The sequence below is a fragment of the Hyla sarda genome, chromosome 8 (genome assembly GCF_029499605.1).
Source record: "Hyla sarda isolate aHylSar1 chromosome 8, aHylSar1.hap1, whole genome shotgun sequence".
NCBI classification, from domain to species: Eukaryota; Metazoa; Chordata; class Amphibia; order Anura; family Hylidae; genus Hyla; species Hyla sarda.
This window is the reverse complement of record NC_079196.1, coordinates 58569414-58584491: the sequence shown is the minus strand read 5'-3', so window position 1 is coordinate 58584491 and position 15078 is coordinate 58569414.

Sequence of the window (15078 nt, the reverse complement as noted above, 5' to 3'; positions counted from 1 at the left end):
ATGGTTATTCTGTGTTCACTCTAAATGCTTTTACATACATAGTTTTTAGAGATGAGGACATTTTAGAAAAATTCGATTAGGCCGATTCGCCGTATTTTCCCACAAAATTAGTTTCGGTCTGAATTTATTAGTGGTGAATCACTATGAAAAACGGCTATTTCTGGCCTACAGAGAGCCTCAATAGGGGGTCTAGAACACTTTGGCTTGCTGTAACACGCATAGGGTGTGTGCTAGGTTAGTGAAATAATACTGTTGTTCAGTATGACATGCAGATCAGAGGCATCGCTATTAGAATCACTGTCACAGAGGGGCACAATGACAGAGTCTGGAGGTGGCATCAGTATGAGGAGACCATATAGCGGCTGAATGACACAGCCTGGAGTTGGCGGCAGCATGAGGAGACCACATAGTTGCCGAATGAGACAGCCTGGAGTTGGTGGCAGCATAAAGTGGCTGAATGACACAGCCTGGAGTTTGTGGCAGCATGAGGAGAACATATAGTGGCAGAATGACACAGCCTGGAGGTAGTGGAAGCATGAGGAGACCATATAGTGGCTGGCTAAATGACACAGCATGGAGGTGGGGGCAGCATGTGGAAACCATATAATGGCTGAATGGCACAGCCTGGAGTTGGCCGCAGCATGAGGAGACCATATAGTGGCTGAACGACACAGCCAGGAGTTGGCAGCAGCATATAGTGGCTGAATGACACAGCCTGGAGTTTGCGGCAGCATGAGGAGAATATGTAGTGGCTGAATGACACAGCCTGCAGGTGGCAGCAGCATGAGGAGAACATATGGTGGCTGTATGAGACAGCATGAAGCTGGCATCAGCATGAGGAGAACATATGGTGGCAGAATAAGACAGCCTGGCAACAGCAGCATCAGGAGTCCTGAAAGTGATCCGATGAAAGAGTGGTGCGGTGGGTGGCAATACCAGTACCCGGTGACGAAGGTGGGTGAAAAAAGGAGAACTTGGCATCAGATGTGTGGCATCAGGCAGGTGGCAGGATCAGAATAGTAGCTGAGGCAGGTAGGCAGAAGAAAACGGTCTCTTGTAAAAGTGTTAGTGTGCACAAGTAATTGAGGATATGCATTACGTAAAACTTAACTTTTAATAATAAGCTTAGGATAAAATATATGGACCCAAAAGTTTTTTTTTAAGTAAAACAAAAGGAAAGGTGTGCAAAAAACACCATGTGCCACTGTTACGCCGAGCGCTCCGGGTCCCCGCTCCTCCCCGGAGCGCTCGCTTCACTCCCTCCGCTGCAGCGCTCCGGTCACGTCCTCTGACCCGGGGCGCTGCGATCCTGCTGCCAGCCGGGATGCGATTCGCGATGCGGGTAGCGCCCGCTCGCGATGCGCACCCCGGCTCCCCTACCTGACTCGCTCCCCGTCTGTTCTGTCCCGGCGCGCGCGGCCCCGCTCCCTAGGGCGCGCGCGCGCCGGGTCTCTGCGATTTAAAGGGCCACTGCGCCGCTGATTGGCGCAGTGGTTCCAATTAGGGTTTTCACCTGTGCACTTCCCTATATTACCTCACTTCCCTTGCACTCCCTTGCCGGATCTTGTTGCCTTAGTGCCAGTGAAAGCGTTCCTTGTGTGTTCCTTGCCTGTGTTTCCAGACCTTCTGCCGTTGCCCCTGACTACGATCCTTGCTGCCTGCCCCGACCTTCTGCTACGTCCGACCTTGCTTCTGCCTACTCCCTTGTACCGCGCCTATCTTCAGCAGCCAGAGAGGTGAGCCGTTGCTAGTGGATACGACCTGGTCACTACCGCCGCAGCAAGACCATCCCGCTTTGCGGCGGGCTCTGGTGAAAACCAGTAGTGGCTTAGAACCGGTCCACTAGCACGGTCCACGCCAATCCCTCTCTGGCACAGAGGGTCCACTACCTGCCAGCCGGCATCGTGACAGTAGATCCGGCCATGGATCCCGCTGAAGTTCCTCTGCCAGTTGTCGCTGACCTCACCACGGTGGTCGCCCAGCAGTCACAACAGATAGCGCAACAAGGCCAACAGCTGTCTCAACTGACCCTTATGCTACAACAGTTGCTACCACAGCTTCAGCAGTCATCTCCTCCGCCAGCTCCTGCACCTCCTCCGCAGCGAGTGGCCGCTCCTGGGATACGCTTATCCTTGCCGGATAAATTTGATGGGGACTCTAAGTTTTGCCGTGGCTTTCTTTCCCAATGTTCCCTGCATCTGGAGATGATGTCGGACCTGTTTCCCACTGAAAGGTCTAAGGTGGCTTTCGTAGTCAGTCTTCTGTCCGGAAAAGCCCTGTCATGGGCCACACCGCTCTGGGATCGCAATGACCCCGTCACTGCCTCTGTACACTCCTTCTTCTCGGAAATCCGAAGTGTCTTTGAGGAACCTGCCCGAGCCTCTTCTGCTGAGACTGCCCTGTTGAACCTGGTCCAGGGTAATTCTTCCGTTGGCGAGTATGCCGTACAATTCCGTACACTTGCTTCAGAATTGTCCTGGAATAATGAGGCCCTCTGCGCGACCTTCAAAAAAGGCCTATCCAGCAACATTAAAGATGTTCTGGCCGCACGAGAAATTCCTGCTAATCTACATGAACTTATTCACCTAGCCACTCGCATTGACATGCGTTTTTCTGAAAGGCGTCAGGAACTCCGCCAAGATATGGACTCTGTTCGCACGAGGCGTTTCGTCTCCTCGGCTCCTCTCTCCTCTGGTCCCCTGCAATCTGTTCCTGTGCCTCCCGCCGTGGAGGCTATGCAGGTCGACCGGTCTCGCCTGACACCTCAAGAGAGGACACGACGCCGTATGGAGAACCTCTGCCTGTACTGTGCTAGTACCGAACACTTCCTGAGGGATTGTCCTATCCGTCCTCCCCGCCTGGAAAGACGTACGCTGACTCCGCACAAAGGTGAGACAGTCCTTGATGTCTACTCTGCTTCTCCACGTCTTACTGTGCCTGTGCGGATGTCTGCCTCTGCCTTCTCCTTCTCTACAGTGGCCTTCTTGGACTCTGGATCTGCAGGAAATTTTATTTTGGCCTCTCTCGTCAACAGGTTCAACATCCCAGTGACCAGTCTCGCCAGACCCCTCTACATCAATTGTGTAAATAATGAAAGACTGGACTGTACCATACGTTTCCGCACGGAGCCCCTTCTTATGAGCATCGGATCTCATCATGAGAGGATTGAACTTTTGGTCCTCCCCAATTGCACCTCGGAGATTCTTCTTGGACTTCCCTGGCTTCAACTTCATTCCCCAACCCTGGATTGGTCCACTGGGGAGATCAAGAGTTGGGGGTCCTCTTGTTCCAAGAACTGTCTAAAACCGGTTCCCAGTAACCCTTGCCGTAACTCTGTGGTTCCTCCAGTAACCGGTCTCCCTAAGGCCTATATGGACTTCGCGGATGTTTTCTGCAAAAAACAAGCTGAGACTCTACCTCCTCACAGGCCTTATGATTGCCCTATCGACCTCCTCCCGGGTACTACTCCACCCCGGGGCAGAATTTATCCTCTCTCTGCCCCAGAGACTCTTGCCATGTCCGAATACGTCCAGGAGAATCTAAAAAAGGGCTTTATCCGTAAATCCTCCTCTCCTGCCGGAGCCGGATTTTTCTTTGTGTCCAAAAAAGATGGCTCCCTACGTCCTTGCATTGACTACCGCGGTCTTAATAAAATCACGGTTAAGAACCGCTACCCCTTACCCCTCATCTCTGAACTCTTTGATCGCCTCCAAGGTGCCCACATCTTCACTAAATTGGACTTAAGAGGCGCCTATAACCTCATCCGCATCAGAGAGGGGGACGAGTGGAAAACGGCATTTAACACCAGAGATGGACACTTTGAGTATCTGGTCATGCCCTTTGGACTGTGCAATGCCCCTGCCGTCTTCCAAGACTTTGTCAATGAAATTTTTCGTGATCTGTTATACTCCTGTGTTGTGGTATATCTGGACGATATCCTAATTTTTTCTGCCAATCTAGAAGAACACCGCCAGCATGTCCGTATGGTTCTTCAGAGACTTCGTGACAACCAACTCTATGCCAAAATTGAGAAATGTCTGTTTGAATGCCAATCTCTTCCTTTTCTAGGATATTTGGTCTCTGGCCAGGGACTACAGATGGATCCAGACAAACTCTCTGCCGTCTTAAATTGGCCACGCCCCTCCGGACTCCGTGCTATCCAACGCTTTTTGGGGTTCGCCAATTATTACAGGCAATTTATTCCACATTTTTCTACCATTGTGGCTCCTATCGTGGCTTTAACCAAGAAAAATGCTGATCCCAAGTCCTGGCCTCCTCAAGCAGAAGACTCCTTTAAACGACTCAAGTCTGCCTTTTCTTCGGCTCCCGTGCTCTCCAGACCTGACCCTTCCAAACCCTTCCTATTGGAGGTTGATGCCTCCTCAGTAGGAGCTGGAGCTGTTCTTCTACAAAAAAATCCTTCCGGGCATGCTGTCACTTGTGGTTTTTTCTCTAGGACCTTCTCTCCAGCGGAGAGGAACTACTCCATCGGGGATCGAGAGCTTCTAGCCATTAAATTAGCACTTGAGGAATGGAGGCATCTGCTGGAGGGATCAAGATTTCCTGTTATTATCTACACCGACCACAAGAACCTCTCCTACCTCCAGTCGGCCCAACGGCTGAATCCTCGCCAGGCCCGGTGGTCTCTGTTCTTTGCCCGATTTAATTTTGAGATTCACTTTCGTCCTGCCGATAAGAACATTAGGGCCGATGCTCTCTCTCGTTCCTCGGATGCCTCAGAAGTTGATCTCCCTCCGCAACACATCATTCCACCTGACTGCCTGATCTCCACTTCTCCTGCCTCCATCAGGCAGACTCCTCCAGGAAAGACCTTTGTTTCTCCACGCCAACGCCTCGGAATCCTCAAATGGGGTCACTCCTCCCATCTCGCAGGTCATGCGGGCATCAAGAAATCTGTGCAACTCATCTCCCGCTTCTATTGGTGGCCGACTCTGGAGACGGATGTTGGGGACTTTGTGCGAGCCTGCACTATCTGTGCCCGGGATAAGACTCCTCGCCAGAAGCCCGCTGGTTTTCTTCATCCTCTGCCTGTCCCCGAACAGCCTTGGTCTCTGATTGGTATGGATTTTATTACTGATTTACCCCCTTCCCGTGGCAACACCGTTATTTGGGTGGTCGTTGATCGATTCTCCAAAATGGCACATTTCATCCCTCTTCCTGGTCTTCCTTCTGCGCCTCAGTTGGCTAAACAATTTTTTGTACACATTTTTCGTCTTCACGGGTTGCCTACGCAGATTGTCTCGGATAGAGGGGTCCAATTCGTGTCTAAATTCTGGAGGGCTCTCTGTAAACAACTCAAGATTAAATTAAATTTTTCCTCTGCATATCATCCCCAGTCCAATGGACAAGTAGAAAGAATTAACCAGATCCTGGGTGATTATTTGCGACATTTTGTTTCCTCCCGCCAGGATGACTGGGCAGATCTCCTTCCATGGGCCGAATTTTCGTATAACTTCAGGGTCTCTGAATCTTCCTCCAAATCCCCATTTTTCGTGGTGTACGGCCGTCACCCTCTTCCCCCCCTCCCTACCCCCTTGCCCTCTGGTCTGCCCGCTGTGGATGAAATTTCTCGTGACCTTTCCATTATATGGAGAGAGACCCAAAATTCTCTCTTACAGGCTTCTTCACGCATGAAGAGGTTCGCGGATAAGAAAAGAAGAGCTCCCCCCGTTTTTTCCCCTGGAGACAAGGTATGGCTCTCCGCTAAATATGTCCGCTTCCGTGTCCCTAGCTACAAGTTGGGACCACGCTATCTTGGTCCTTTCAAAATTTTGTGTCAAATTAATCCTGTCTCTTATAAACTTCTTCTTCCTCCTTCTCTTCGTATCCCTAATGCCTTTCACGTCTCTCTTCTCAAACCACTCATCCTCAACCGTTTTTCTCCCAAATCTGTTCCTCCCACTCCTGTTTCCGGCTACTCGGACGTCTTCTCGGTCAAGGAAATTTTGGCTGCCAAAAAGGTCAGAGGGAAAAATTTTTTTTTAGTAGACTGGGAGGGTTGTGGTCCTGAAGAGAGATCCTGGGAACCTGAGGACAACATCCTTGACAAAAGTCTGCTCCTCAGGTTCTCAGGCTCCAAGAAGAGGGGGAGACCCAAGGGGGGGGGTACTGTTACGCCGAGCGCTCCGGGTCCCCGCTCCTCCCCGGAGCGCTCGCTTCACTCCCTCCGCTGCAGCGCTCCGGTCACGTCCTCTGACCCGGGGCGCTGCGATCCTGCTGCCAGCCGGGATGCGATTCGCGATGCGGGTAGCGCCCGCTCGCGATGCGCACCCCGGCTCCCCTACCTGACTCGCTCCCCGTCTGTTCTGTCCCGGCGCGCGCGGCCCCGCTCCCTAGGGCGCGCGCGCGCCGGGTCTCTGCGATTTAAAGGGCCACTGCGCCGCTGATTGGCGCAGTGGTTCCAATTAGGGTTTTCACCTGTGCACTTCCCTATATTACCTCACTTCCCTTGCACTCCCTTGCCGGATCTTGTTGCCTTAGTGCCAGTGAAAGCGTTCCTTGTGTGTTCCTTGCCTGTGTTTCCAGACCTTCTGCCGTTGCCCCTGACTACGATCCTTGCTGCCTGCCCCGACCTTCTGCTACGTCCGACCTTGCTTCTGCCTACTCCCTTGTACCGCGCCTATCTTCAGCAGCCAGAGAGGTGAGCCGTTGCTAGTGGATACGACCTGGTCACTACCGCCGCAGCAAGACCATCCCGCTTTGCGGCGGGCTCTGGTGAAAACCAGTAGTGGCTTAGAACCGGTCCACTAGCACGGTCCACGCCAATCCCTCTCTGGCACAGAGGGTCCACTACCTGCCAGCCGGCATCGTGACAGCCACCTACACCGCCAAGTATTGATGTGATACATAGACCTCCAAAAGGTGGGAGGGAACAACGTATGGTCCATTGTAACTGGTGGGGGTAAACACTTCCCCTGTAAGGCCCTACTCTCGCATTTTTAATTCCCCTCTCAGTGGGTGTAAAAAAGGCCCCTATTTTGTGCCGGTAGCGAGGGTCCAATAAGATGGAGAGCCATAAGTCATCCCACTGACGAATGGTGACAATTCGGTGGTCTCTACGCAAGCAAGTGAGCATGCATCGTGCCATTTGTGCAAGTGACTCCCTGCCTCCATCTCCATTGCATACTGCCATGGTGTGTCTGGGTCCTCTCTCTCGCCTTCCTCATAACGCTCTAGCTCCTCTAGCTGCTCCTGCTCCTCCTCTCCTGTCAGATGAATAGAAAAACCGCCCATCTCACGAAACCTAAACTGTGCTCCACTGTGCCCTCCCCCTCCTCTTCCAGTTCATGTGGCCGTGAGATGTAGGCGCGACGTCTCCAGTGCCCTGACCAGCCATTGTTTCCATCATGTGTTGTAGTAGATGAAGCAGTGGAATGACGTTGTTTATCACGTAATCCTTGCCACTGACTAATAATGTGGCTTCCTCAAAGGGCCTCAGCACTTGAAGTTACACAGGGGAGTCCCCTTATCTGCTTGGATCATCAAGAAATCGATGATGGTTTATTCCTGTTCATATAGTCGGTTCAACATATGGAGGGTGGAATTCCAACGTGGGAAAACATCGCAAATCAGACTATGTTGGGGGACACCGTTCTGACTCTGCAGATCAAGGAGGGTGTGCTTTGCAGTGTACAAAACATATTTGTGGAAGTATATCATGGTATGCACAAAGGAGATTTCTGAGGACCTTAGGAGTCGTTGATGCTGGAAAAGATTACAAAACCATCTCTAAAGAGTTTGGACTCCATTATTCCACAGTCAAATGATTGTGAACAAATGGAGTAAATTCAAGACCATTGTTAAACTCCCCAGGAGTGGTCCACCATAAAGACGACACCAAGAGCAAGGTGTATAACAGTCTGTGAGGTCACAAGAAAAAGATATCCTCTAAGCAATTAAAGGTTCTTCTCACATTAGCTAATGTTCATTGCCATCCGTATGACACTGGACTAAAATAGTGTGTATGTAAGGCTGCTTTCACACTATAAAATACCTCCATTATAAACCCCCGTTTTAAAAACCCTGGAAATCGGCCGTTAAACGGCCGTTAGAAAATTTCATTATAGTCTATGGGATTTTCTAATTGCCGTTTTAACCCGTTATTGCCTGTTATTAATAACGGCCGTTATTTTGTGACGGTCGAATGAACGGAAGAAGTAGTGCATGCACTATTTCTCCTGTTACTATTGCCTGTCACAAAATAACAGCCGTCATTAATAACGGGCGATAACAGGTTAAAACGGCTATTAGAAAAATCCCATAGACTATAATGGGATTTTCTATTGGCCGGTAAGGATTTTCTAAGGCCGTGTAACGGCCGATTTTCAAGATTTTTATGACGGACGTTGATTACGGATGAATTTTTATAGTTTGAAAGGGGCCTAAGGAGCGCAAAGAAAAAACTGTAACTCTCCAAAAAGAACATTGCTTCCTATTTCAAGTTTTCTAAAGTCCGCTGGAACAAGCCAAAACGCTATTAGAGCAATGTTTTCTGGATTGATAATACTACATTAAAACCTCATACAAGCTGTAAAACACAGTGGTGGTAGTATCATGGTTTGGGCCTATTTTGCTGCATATTAGCCATGAAGGCTTACTGTATGGAACAATGAATTCTGAATTACAGGAGCAAATTCTAAAAAAAATGCCAGAAAATTGGTCAGTGAGCTGAATCAGTGAGTGAGCAGAATGTGGGTTATGCAGCAAGACCACAACCCTAAGCATACAAGTTGTTGCACAAAAAGGGTTAGAGATAAAGCTAAAATTTTGGAATGGCAAAGTCCTAGCGTTAATATCGTGGAAGGCCCTGAAGCAAGGATGAAACCCACTAACATAGGAGTTGAAGCTGTTTTGTATGAAGGATTGGTCTAAGATACCCCAATCATCTCCTAATATGTCAAGGTGCTCAAGGGGGTTCAACACAATCTTCATCTTGAACTCACATTTTAAGATTTATTAGCAGAAAAATAGGAAATACAAATGATAAGTAATCGTCCAACACAATAGAATCCAAGTCCGGCACTGCTGCTCCTCTGTATCTACCCACTGTACAATGCTGTGCTGTTATTGAATACATTTCTCCAAGCAAGTGTATATGGGTGAGTGCATCCTTTTCTACTTTCTGCTCACTGTACAAATTATAAGTAAGGTGTTTAAACATAAGTTATTTGAAAGAATAAGAGAGCACGTGAGATCTGTAAAAACAATACAGGGAGCTACCAAATTTATTACTCATATGAATGAAGTCCATGGAGGAAATATAAAAAGTATTAGGTTTGCCGGTCTAGAAAGAATAGATCCCCCCAGAAAAAGGAGGTGATAGACATCGCACTCTATTACAAAAAGAAGCTCGCTGGATAACGCTGCTGGGGGCAACAGGTGCTGTTGGTTTTAATGAGCGTAATGGTTTTCAGCTTTTCTGTAGATTCCGGGTTTAGTCTTATGTTTTTACATGGATACTATATGTGTGAAGTTATATATCCACATTATGAATTGCTTTTAACTCACTCACAAATATGCTTGTACTATTTAAGAAGGCTCTACCTGTCATGTGAAGTCAATTCCAGGCCTGAAGAAACGCCTTGTGGGCATGAAATGGTGCCGTCGCCTCGGACGGTGCTCCCTGCTCATACTGCCAATACATCTATCCATTACCAGCCATCTGAGCTAATGAGCACCCAAGAAAGAACACAGCTTTTGCAACAGTGGTGAGTGATCCGTGTTTCTTTTTCTCTCTGCTCCACATTTATTAATAAGTAAGGTGTTTGATTTCAATATGTTGGACATTGACCAGAGGTTACTATATGTAATTACCATACATAGTAACCTTGTTCATTAAACAATAGTCAGAATCAATGAGGGCCCACTGGGATTGCTAAACAAACTAGATATAACCTTGCCTGCCATTCAATTCAAACATGAAACTGATGTCTGTAATCTACATGCACAAATATGCACCTAGTTTTGGGATAAAAAAGTACTATCATTTTAAATTAACCCTAGGGGGGCATGCATGGACTATATTCATATCTCTGTTTTGTGGTTGTGGTGTTTTCTTTGGCCTTTTTAGTATAATTAATACAAATAACTGAATCTGCAACCCCATTCTTGAATATAAAAATACCAGAATCCTGATGAAACCCAGATGGACCTCTAGTTAAAATAGAACCAGCATAGATGTCATTGCTCTGTTATAAACAGAAACCTATATCTTTTGTTATTGGGTTTCAAGAACCTGTTCAGGATTTCCTTCTACAGAGGAAGTGCATTGCTAGCAAACAAAGAAATAAAGGATTGGCCCAAGGGTCATGGAAAGTGTAAAGAAAAGCAAACAAGCACCAGACTCCTCTGTCTTAGGTGACAAAATCTGGCACCCTAAGGGTCCACTTTGATCTTTGTTATGAGCCCCCTCTCCTCTATGCATGTCACCGAACTTAGAACAGACAAGAAACTTTTATTTAAACTGTTTGGAATGACCTACCCAATCATTCTTCTAGATCACATTGCCTGGAGGGATCTTCCTCAGGCCTACGTCTGCCATTGTTTCTATTCTTTAAACAATAGTTGTTGTTTCAGTCTATGCATATCAATTATGGATTCTTCTTTGTTACAATATGTTTTGTCTCAAAGTTGTTTTTTTTCAGTTTCTATTTTTCATTTGCTGAATTCCAACATTATATACGTAACCCATGAGCACTTTGTGATGGAAAGCTCTCTAATAAGAGACATTGTGTAGTTAGTGATTCTCATTATTGGTATCTCTGCATCTTCAGCAAGAGCAGAAAATTGATTAAGAATATTTTCCCTCGCGTGAAAAGAAAAGTCAATAAGCTACTCATGACTTCAGTAGATGCTTCTGTTTCCTAAGTCAGGGGGGAATCTTCTTGAGGATGTTATCCCTTTGTGCCCCTAGTTAGACAGTCATAATCTATAAACTTCTAGTTTATATTTGAAACAAAGTGCTAAATTGAACAAAAAGAGGTTAACTCTGTAAGCATTTATTGGAGACTTGCCTTCTTAGAAAGACCAGAATGTTTTCACAGCAATTTTCCCTTTGATTAGTTGTTAATTAGCTACATGATTAATGAGTTCACACAGATTTCCACTGGCTTAATACAATAGTTATTGTTCAGAATTAGTGGTTTGCACCATTATGACCTGGAAACTTTTTCTGTATCTTTCTTTGTACCTTGTGTACTTTCCTCAGGATCTTTCCTGATCAGCAGAACGAAAAGACCACATTAGTTGACTCGGCTTCTGTCTGGTTACCATTGTGCGTATGCCTTTACCTGACGAAGGGTTCATTCCAAACCTGAAAAGCTTTAACTACAATTAAAGTGCTTCTTCTGATTTGCGAGCGGAGGAGTGCTAAGGCGTGTTACTTTGCTGTTACCCGTGCCCATACAAATCTAATTGCTGAATGTAGCATGCATATTCCATTCCTAAAAGGACTGCAGGCGGCGACTCCTATCTTCAGATGTGGCAATAATGCTATAGCTTTAAATGATGTTAACACTAATCGGTGAGTTCTCTATAGCTCACTCCCTATTTTATATATATATATATATATATATATATATATATATATATATATATATGTGTGTTGAAGATCTGCACATGGTCAATTTCTTGTTTTTTGTGTTCTGTTACTTATGGATGCCATTGTGGTCAGAGTGATTAGCTAGTATTGTCATTTATCCAATAAAAGATATCATCTCAATGTCCAAGTAAACAGACCCAAGACCACATCAGCATAGAAATCAAATGTTGAGGTACAGTTTGTTACTTTTACTCATTCTAAGATCAATGGAAATAATTTGTAGAAATTGCACCTTTTTCATTTGGAAGTTCTAAGGGTGCACTTACTATTTCCCACCCAGACTGATGTTCATCTTTAACCCCTTAAGGACATAGTGTTTTTCCATTTTTACACTTTCGTTTTTTCCTCCTTACCTTATTTAAAAATCATAACCCTTTCAATTTTGCACCTAAAAATACATTTGATGGCTTATTTTTTGAGCAACCAATTCTACTTTGTAATGACATCAGTCATTTTACCCAGAAAATCTACGGCGAAACGGGAAAAAAATCATTGTGCGACAAAATGGAAGAAAAAACGCCATTTTGTAAATTTTGGGGGCTTCTGTTTCTGCACAGTAAATTTTTCATTATAAATTACACCTTATCTTTATTCTGTAGGTCCATACGATTAAAATGATACCCTACTTATATAGGTTTGATTTTTTATTACTTCGTAAAAAGATCATAACTACATGCAGGAAAATATATACGTTTAAAATTGTCCTCTTCTGACCCCTATGACTTTTTATTTTTCCATGTACGTGGCAGTATGAGGGCTAATTTATTGCACATTGATTTTTATGTCATAAAAAGTTACCAAAAATACGCTATTTTGGACTTTGGAATTTTTTTGCGCATACGCCATTGACCGTGCAGTTTAATTAATGATATATTTTTATAGTTTGGACATTTATGCATGCGGCGATACCACATATTTTTATTTAGATAGTTTTTTATGGGAAAAAGGGGGTGATTCAAACTTTTATTAAATGATCTTTATGAACTTTTTATGTTCACTTTTTTTTGCAGTGTTATAGCTCCCATAGGAGGCTATAACACATCACACACTGACCTTTTACACAGATCACTGCAAAGCCATAGCTTTGCATTGATCAGTGTTATCCGCATTGCTCAAGCCTGGATTTCAGGCTTGCTGCAATCAATCGCCGTTCGGACCCTCCTGGTGCGTCCTAGCTAGTTTGGACATCGCGATTTTATCGCGATGTCCCGATCAGCCTGACTGAGCTGCCGGGATGCTTTTACTTTCACTTTTAGACGTGGCGATCAACTTTGATCGCCCGCTGCTTCTAAGGAGTTAATGCCGGTCATCTGCCGGTACGGCGATATCTGACATTAGCCATGGGTCCTGGCTGCTGATAGCAGCCATGACTGTGCGGGTATGATGCGAGCTCAGCTCCGGAGCTCGCTTCATAGCCCTCCTGTGCCGCAGTGCCGTGTAAACCCGGCGTTCTGCGGCAAGGGGTTAAAACAGTCAAGAGACTTATTATTAAGAGCTTTGGGGGTGTAGCTTGAAACGTGTTAACTGTTTGCTGATGCTTCAAGAGCTTGATATTTTTAAAATGTTTTAAAGACCCTATCGAGTGGTAAATGAACTTCAATCTTATTTTCTTATTTACTTTTCTCTTATTACTTTTTCCCACTAATTCTGTTCACCTTGTTGTAAAACAATGACAAAATACATGCTACACTTTGTTATTATTTCAGAATAAAGATTGTTCTAATTTTAGAATTCGAGGAGGTTTAAATGATTGCTAACTACTTCATATTAATAAATATTGGCTTGCACAATAGGTTCATTAGGTTTTTGGTTTTTCTTCATCACCACACATTAAGTTAACCTGAAATCCATTGCCAGTTGGGGACTGAATGGACATAGACCCCATAAGGACAGCTAACAGGAACATAATGGTTGGTTGTCTCCTTGTACAAATTTTGCAGGCCAAGAGTACTGTGGTGCTGTAGTGCAGTAAAACTTATCCTCTATCGTTCGGATGTCAGATCGTAGGGGGTCCAACCGCTGGGACCTCCACGATCTCCTGCACGGCACCCTGGATCTCCCCAGAAACAGAGGGTGTCAACCCCCCACACGAATGTATCCCTATGGGAGAGCCAGACATACACAAACGCTGTATCTCCGGAGGGGACGTGTTGGAAGCTGCTTCATGCGGACGTGAACGAGCTCTGTCCTGGGGAGAGTTGGGGTGCAGTGCAGGAGATCATAAGGGTTCCCAGCAGTTTGGGATACATTTTTCTGCCCCACAGTAATTTTTCTACTAACAAAAGATATCACTAATCCACAGGATAGGTGATAAATGTTGGACCCCCACAGCTGGGACCCCTACTTATTATCAGAATGGAGAACTGGATCCCCATTACTCTTTACTAGCATGTTTATGGTGAGTGGGGGTTGTATGAGGCATTGCGAAGCATGAACACTTACACAATTTAATAGGAGCTGAGCAATCTAAGTTGTAAATACATTTTTGTGAGCAGAAGCCCACTTTGAACCAGTGTTACATGTGATATGAAATCAGCCTCATGCATAACAACCTATTTATTCCTCAGTATAAGCCATGTAGTGTTAATTCTTGCTTATAAATATTTTCTAAATGTAGAAATATTCCTGTATTAAAACGTATCAACAGGATGTGCGATGATTTTATGTGGCACTAACCCCCATGCGTTTCAGCTGCCTGGAGTCATTAAACCATAGTGAGAATCTCTCCAGACTTAATACATCCGTATAAGTGGATGCCTTAAAAGGTCCCTGAGATTTACAAGAAGCTGTTCTGCTTTAAACTAGGCTCTATCTGATAAACAAGCAATTTTTCGCCTCAAGCTAAATGATGCTCTTTGAGGCTTTGATTTACAATGCTGCAGATGATGTATTTCCCGTTGAAGCTTCCAGTTTGCTGTGATTACTCATGTAGAAGCAGGAGTTTGGGCTTAGATCTTTAAGTAAGTGGTCAAAAATGCAGCAGTACGAAAAACGTTGGATTGGTTTAGCTAGTATGAAAAATGATGGAAGAACCATAGCTGGAAATATATATTTATATATGTTTATTCAGTATAACGCAAAATATCCACCTTAATTTGATATTAATTTTAGCCGTGTAAAAAGAGACCTTGTTCATCAAGGGGCCACTGGAAACAGAAATATACGAATTCAGTAGCAAAATTGTTGGTTATTTTCGAATGAAGTCATTTTACAGTCATCGCTTTTTGAAACCGATGTAATGTAAATTTTATATATCATATTTGAATTGGCAACATGGACAAGCAACCTTCTACATCTGTAGGGAATCCTAAAAGGAAAACATTATTGCTGCAATTTAGAAAAGTCTCTAATGCACGTTCAGAGTGTCTTAAAAAAATAAAATAAATTATTAAAAATAAACACAAATTTGTGCATTAGTTTCGCTTGTAAAATAGCACCATTTAGGACATAATAAATCC